The sequence below is a fragment of the Bombus pyrosoma genome, linkage group LG1 (genome assembly GCF_014825855.1).
Source record: "Bombus pyrosoma isolate SC7728 linkage group LG1, ASM1482585v1, whole genome shotgun sequence".
In the NCBI taxonomy this organism is placed as follows: Eukaryota; Metazoa; Arthropoda; class Insecta; order Hymenoptera; family Apidae; genus Bombus; species Bombus pyrosoma.
In genome coordinates, this window is record NC_057770.1 from 9424001 (window position 1) to 9432447 (window position 8447).

Consider the following 8447-nt stretch of genomic DNA (forward strand, 5'->3'; position numbering starts at 1 on the left):
AATACGCAAACTTGTTCATAAGAAGAAAAGTATCACATAATATAATGTAATTATCGTTATTAAAACTAGGAGCTGTATGCGCGTAATATATTACCGAACATCCCATGAGATGGTAGAACCATGGGAATGCTCTCCCATGCAGGCGGCAGAGCTACAAGTAGGAGAGACAGCAACTGGTCGATATTGGCGTGTTACCATATTACAAATCCAGTTGATGTTGGAATTCGTCAAAAATCTTTATTGACCAGTATAACATTAAAATTGAAGAATTAAAGCCGAGAAATATAAAGATCCTTCAACATACAAAACCCACTTAAATTTAAAGAAATTTTTTAACAAAAAAATGAAGATCCTAAATCCAGCACAATTTCTATCAAACTTCCACTTTTAAATTCGAAACATTGTTCGTTACAACGAGCAAATATAATTCGCTTAAATATCTATAGCATCATCAATCATCATTAAAACGTTGAAGATGTATTACAAGCAGATATAAGATGCATTGGAAGGGCAATAACAAGTTGGCGAGTAAGTACACGCTTCATTAGAGAGAGTCGATCTAAATTGCATTATCGGGTATCTCGGATTGTCGCGGAATCTTAAACCTTTGTTTACACATCGATCAAAGTAAAGCTTTCGCATCCGATGGGTGACTCGCGGGAGAAAGGGAAGGTGACCTGATGGATCGAATAATCGGAGGAGAGTCATCCCCAACCATCCAGACGCCGTAGCGCGGTGTGAGTAGATGTACGCGTGTGCGGCCGGTCGATACTGACGTCGGCTGCTAGTAAGCTGTGCATTCTCCTTTTACGCACCCTGAAACGTCGCATTTCCTCTCTGTTGCAACCCTCTGCCCTCGTACCGCCCCTAATAATGTTGTATAACCATGCAAGTAACTTGTACGCTTAATCGACAGCGCATAGCTTATCGTTAACGTAATCGGACAAATAACAAGCTACTCTGCTAATCAGATCGCGACGACGCACAGTGGTGGTATATAGACAAAAATCGAAATAATCATTGTTCGATTTTCGTCTTATTATTCGATGATATTATCAGTTTGTAATTAAGTAATATAAATGTAAACAATAAATCGATAAAGGATTAGTAAAAATCGTTTCCACATCACAATCCAATCACTTGAGAGTTAGCTCACACATTCGTTATACATTCTTGTTTGTTAATTCTTAATAGATAATGTCTGTTACACTTGGAATATGGAGACATTGGGCAACGATAAGCATAATTTTAATTTCAGATCTAACAATTTTTTCTTTTTCTTTAAAGAATTATTACAAAAGAAAAAGAAAAACGGAACCATCCTCTAATTTTGATTGTTCTGCCTCGAGAAGATATTGTATTGCATTGATGTATAATTCCTTTCTGCGACGAACTGCTATGCTCGATGTTGTTTATTTATTTATTTATTTATTTATTTTGTGAAATCCATTTGTAATCGCGACTTATTTGAAGAGTGGATTTACGACCACGATTTATTCCAAGGAAATTTTTGAAGTTATACAAAAATTCTGTTGGCTGCTAAATGCCAGCGCAATATCTGGCAAATTGAAAGGGAGGATAAATGACATTTACGAGAAAAAGATAAATGAAATTTACTTAAACATAACCGCGTGCAGTTTGACAAAGAAATAGTATTCAAGATATTTAAACCGAGCCAGAGAGTAGGGAATAGCATAAATTTTTAGTAGAATTATATACATTATTAGCTGAAGATATTAGAACACCTGTGGAACCTCTTGCATGATGGTTTACTAATCAATAATATTAGTGAATTAACAAGTTACGAAATGTTGGATACAGAGCCTCTTTGTACAATTTTTCAAATTTACATTATGCAAGGTATGACTCGTAATTTACAAAATTTATTTTATTCGTTTTGTCACTAAACCTCTTACTGTTATAGAAAAGAATTTGTTATACCTAATATATGTATGTACATATATCTTTGCTAGTTTACTAAGGATCTGTATGTGCATCTTAAGACAGATTTGATGAATCTATGTAAAATTACACTTTTTACATTAAAAAAGAAGCTTTTTAAGTATATCTAACAATAAATGATATCGGCAATAGATAAAGAGATTCCTACAAAGGTTACACTGAAATATTAGTTCAATTATCTTTATGTAAAATGAAGACAATTTTACTATCAAAATAAACAAATACAGTAAATAAACAATTATAAATACAGTAACAAAATATTGCATCTTATATCTAGAATTTTACAGTAAGTTGTAGTAATTTTTCAATTAATATATATTGCTATAAATAAGATATTATTAATTACATTATTTATTGATTACATTATCATTCATTATGCTTAGCAATTTATGCATTTACCTTAATAGATTTAACTTATATATTATTCTAGATTTAGAATTCGAGGGATATCCAAATCAAGTAGAAAAAGTATAGTTGCTTAATTAAATTTTAAGCTTAGTCAGAAATTTGATCACTGAAAGGATATACATACCTGGCTGGTAGATGAACGAATTTCCGTTCTCCGGTTTGTTGCAATTTGGAAATTTCCGGGAAGATTGTAGTACATATCGACCAATGGTAATTACGTTGCCGCCAAGACGACCAAAAAAGGAGTCGATGCGACCAGCTATATCCGTTTCCAAACAGAAAGTACTTGGCCACCATCCAAATTGACATCTACCTACATGTTGCTTCTTGTCGAGCGTTTTGTTAGTTTCAAATATTATAATAACTTACAAGACTCGTATATTCCTTTCGAGTGCATAATAAATTCATTAAATTTCACGACAGAAACCTTCGTTTCTGTGGTAAGGCATTTTGCGCGTGCTATTATCATATATGTACGTTTATTTATTTATAGAATTATAGTTTACGTGACTCATCTTTTCATCTAATTTTAACGTTTTTTGTTCCATTCTAATCAGTAACTATTTACCTGTTCATATGTTCCTGACATAAACGTTTCTGTAATTATGGTATCCTTCATGAATAAATAAAAATTGTCAATATTTTAATTGTAACATACAATTGTAAATGCAACTGCGATCTTCATTGTATTTGTTATAGACATTGAGACATATTATAGATTAATATTATTATCTTAAGATATATCACGAATTGCATTTACTGATTATCCGCAAAGTTGAGTATTTTCTGGATAATTTGCAATACAACATTATTGACTTTGTATTGCGAAATGCATGGTATTATTCCAGTTCGAGCTTACAATCTGCGACGGTAGTTGGCAGCACGTGCTTTGTATGTGCATCCCATTTGCAGGATATTATTAATACAAATTTATGTATTTTGAGTTCGTTAATATCTTGAAATTAAACGAACTACGTATATTGAATTTAAATTACATATCGTTGCTGCTTTTATCTTCCATTTTCTGGCATCCTCGCTCTTTCTGTAGGAGTTTCTCTAAAATAAATCTGACTCAGTATTTAAAAGCATGTGCAAAGCAAGAAAATAAGAGCGGTAAAGGGTAAAAATATAATACGATTACTCATGTAACGTTTTCCTTGTGCTTTGATTAAATATAGTTTGTCCACACTAAAAACATGCTAATAAATTCGTAGGAGTAGCATTTGCGTGTTCCGCATATAAAATTCATTTAAATAAGTATTATTTCTTTCAGGCCGAAGCTGTTTCGCATCAATATCGAACAACATCAAGCATAGGTGTCAGAAACTCGTTTATTAGGCTTAATTGTATTATATTAATCACTTCTTTTAAAAATCATATATCATCAAATTGAATATATTTTATGTTATTGACCTCTTACTTATCTTATACTTATCGTATTGTGCTAAAAATCTCAGACGGTTAATATTCCATAAGGAGGTATTAAGCTCTGGCTATCTTAAATTTGTATATAGTTAGGTTATCTACAGTAAGAAAGATAAGTAGCAAGGCATTGAACATTCAAAGTCACCTTGATATTTCGTAAAATAGGTTATTCGAGAAACCGTTTTAGCATCATGTGTACCCCTCAATATATCATGCAATTTATATATGTAAAACACTTTTCTCAAGAACACATAAATTAGACACATAAATACCAACGCAAGAAACACAAATAGTTGAGAAATACACCTTTTATCTATGATATAATTATACACCATTTACATGTATCGATAACGTAAATGATTTCGTGAATTATTTTTAAGTTTGATATTTTCTTACTATGTATTTAAATATATTTTATCGTGACTGATAATAAAATTGTTCGCAATTAGTGTCAAGAAATGTTGAAATTAATAAGAGAATTCAAACGTTCCAACGCACTTTGTTAATACCATATACATTTGCGAAGCCAACCTTGCAGTTATATTAGGATTCAGATACATTATAATGAATTACGAATGAAAACATTATGAAACATTGCGTCTGAACGAGCAAATTAAAACAGCAATTATAAAAATATGCCTGTAAAAGGTTGCAAGAACATTGTTTCTATGGAGCGTACTGCGTAAGAATCTTATAAGTGGTCGTAAAAAAAAAAAAAATAAAGCACGCAGTTGTTTGAAAGCTTGCATCGAAATAAGAATCTTTGACGTTCTTGCACAAAGTATATCTTACTTTATTCTAATAATAATAATAATAGTGTAACAGAAATCTCCCTGGTCTCTAAATACGATATTTATTATATTAAATTATATTTATTTCTATATCAACAATTTTATGTGATTCAAGGAAATAACTTTTTAAAGCAATTATAATATGAGCGCAAATTATGATTCTATATTGAAAACAATTTTTCTACTACACTAGAATAAATCCTTCTACCAATACCAATTAAATAAATTTTGAAAAGAACACCAAGATCGTGTGACACATTTTGTTGAACAATTCTTCGGTTATACTGTTACGTTACATGATGCAATAGTGTAGTAAATAATGACCTCAGAGCGTATAAATTTCCATTAGCCTGTCATTCTGCTTTTCACGGAACATATTCGTAAGAAAACAAAAGGGAAATAGATGTCTGCCTAAATAATAGCGTTAAAATACAGCGAATCCTCGTCGACAAGTAAATCTACCAAAAAAAAAGCAAAATGCTTTAACGAAGGTGAAATATTTTGTCGATGAAATGTTACTAGGATCGCTATACAACCCCTTAAGACGAGTCGAGGATCGTCAGTGGTGACCTTGGCCTCTGTGGTGGCTGGTTAGCACATAACGCAAGACACACATAAGAGAGGGTAATGCTAAGCACGCGATCCAATGTGTATAACCCAACTGCAAGGAAATCGCTGCGACAAAAGGCTCGCCAGACGTTCCGCGTTCTCCTTACGAAACCTGTATTACACTGTACGCTGTACACGTAGAGAGTTGGGTTGAATTTATACCCTTCCGAGCTCAGGCACACGTTGCAATTTGCACTTACAGATTGCTGACTACCTTTTAAATTTCTCAATGCCGGTCTGCTTCTCGCCCCGAGACTTTCGTCACGGCTAGCCAACTACGATACCAAGCACGAATTTCTTGCGATGAGATTCGCATCGGCGACGTTGAAATTGTACGCGAAATTACCGTGTGATACGATACGCTCATCGCGCATTAAACCTTATCGCTTCTCTGTATTCTTCAACCCCCTTTTCTCTCCTTCATACGATCGCACTGTAATCGTAGACAAGCGTATAATTTCGTTTTCTTATGGAGCGGCTTAATTTCAAAGTTAAATTTTAAAATACGCGTACTGTTTAGGAGGGAAGATTATGTTTAATATGAAGCAGAGATACGAGACAATATAATTAATTAAGAAATTGATATTGAAATATTTCAGCATGATAGAATGGAATATCTATTGTTCTATCGTACTTATTAAACTAAATCTGCCAGTTTCGATGCCAATTTTTATGGAAACGATTCGATGCAGTTTAGATATAATGTGTAATTTATATAGCACTTTTTAAATTACTTTGGCTGTTTTTGTAAGAGCAGTAAGTAAGAAAATATAGCAACAAATGTCATGATTTTTGTTGTAGTTTTACAAATTTCTGGAAATGTTAAATTCTCTTTTATGGTAATGTATAATTACAATTCATTACATACTGCAACTTATGATAATACATTTACATTTTTTCTATTTATCTACTTATTTGTCCTATTCATCTGCTAAATTGCTATCGTTTACTTCCTAAATTAGTTATTGGAAAGCACAAGATATACGCGCCAATAGAATTATTTGTGTTTGGACAATATCTTAATGAGACAAATTATAATAAGTACGGTCACGTGAAAAAGAGCAAGGTTCGAGGCTCTCCTGGCCATTTTACGAGATTAAAGTCACACGTTGAGGAAGAAGCTTCAAATATCGTGCCGATGCGGTCTCAACCGCAGCGTCACTTCCTGATCGCACGAATGGCTTCTAACCCATTTTACGAGGAAAGAAGCCAGGTCGAGCCTCTATCAGCTGTCCATCTGGTTGGCGTGTGACCTTTCGCATCCTTCTGCACTCCACTGTTAGCGAATAACAAATGGAACGAACGTTACGGCTGATGGAATGCCGCCCCTTCTTCTCGACATTTGATAATATGACAGAGGAAATCAGCAAATGGATAAATACCTTTGTTCTATTAATTTTCAATTTTCATTCAATTAAACGTAATTTTTCACTCATTCTTAATGCTGGATGTTAACGTAACATCGATTTCCCACTTTTGGCAGCGTTAAATCAAAATACTATACACTGGCTACAAAAAGTATTTGCATATTTCTATTTATCTCCTAACGAAGTATTTTTTTATCAAATTGTACATTTTCATGGAATAATTCTATTTCATAGAATTTCATAAAATCATTGTAATAATATAAAAGCATTATTTAAATCATGATGCTAAATTCACTGTGCCTATTTGGACCTAATTAACTAGTATGTAAATGCTATTAATAAATTCTCGTAGTCATATAAAAACACTACTAAGCGATATGAAATTTAATATACGTGGATCCGATTAATTAATACGTAAATACTTTCTGCAGTCACTGTCACAGAACGAAATATTATAATCTGTTTATAATTTGATAGCAATACAGGCGACCATTACGAAATTCGCAAGAAATCGCATGTTCTGGATTTTCGTTGCACATGAAGGTGCATTTGTAAAAGTTTGATAAATTTACTGATTTACGATAAGAAAATACGGTCGAAGCACGGAAGTGGCCTATCCGCGAAGAAAATATGGAGAAATTACATAGCAAGGAAAGAGTCGAATGGCTGACATTTACGAAACTACTAGGACGTATCTGTCAAATATTATGGCCTGGTTTGTAACGGAGGAAAGTTAAATTTACTAAACGCGATTTATATTTGAAACAGTGAACCGCATTAAGTCGAGAGGTGGTTACTATTAGTTGTACGTTGGATAGGACAAGGCTAAATTTATCATTTGATCTAAGTACGAAATATAAAGAACGAAAGATTAAGTGCATATAATGATAGTACTGCTTACTGCCATATTGTAATCGGTCAATGATCTATAGCTCGTGAAACGTTGAGATTAAAGTTCAGCTAATTATTCTTCGCCTTCTCATCAAAGATATCATCTAACGAAACGTAATAGTGTATTGCAATGCGTGATGAATACAGATACGTATTGTTGCATCGCACATTATTTTTCAAGTATCGCAAAGCAACACGATGATCATTTACCTGAATGTATGATAGTGTCATTTAAAAGTACAGATATATTTCCGCTTTATCTCCGAACAATCTTGAATCGATCAATAGTTAATAATATGGAACTCATTTGCATTATTTACACGACAGAATGATCTTACTATGTATACGTCCTTCCCTTGATGAATCATTAAAATTGAATTCAATGCTATAAGTGGTTCGTCAAATTTGATCCTGTGGTAGCTCAGAAATATCGATATCTATTCAAGACTCTTCCGTCTATTCATAGTTGTCAGAATTTTAATTTCAATAATAAAAATAGCTAACTTCTTTAAAATTGCTACGAAATATTCTATTTAACAGAATATTAACTCTACTTCGAATAATTTCTGTTCACATAATTCTGTGACGTCTTAACGTTGATTACATAGTATTTTTGTAAACCTATAATTGGTTACTATCAAAATATAACACCTACATATCATAATACTTACCTAAGCAACGCGTTACAGCTATTAAAAAGTCATTGCGTGATAAAGTTTATTACACGTTTTAATGTATATTCCTTTACAAGTGTATCATTTAGTTTAGGTTTACAAGCAGGCAGAAGGCGATATGGGAGGTCAGTCGCAGAACGGATCTATATTTAAGAAATATGCCTTGACCTCTCTTTTTCGTGACGTCATCGTTATCACGCATCCAAGTTAGGCAAAACGTCATCCGAGGTTTCCCCTAAGAGCATTGCTCTACCAATGAAAATAGCCACCAGATTTGTGGTATAGTTCTATAATCGCGTGCGCACCATTCAATCTATCCT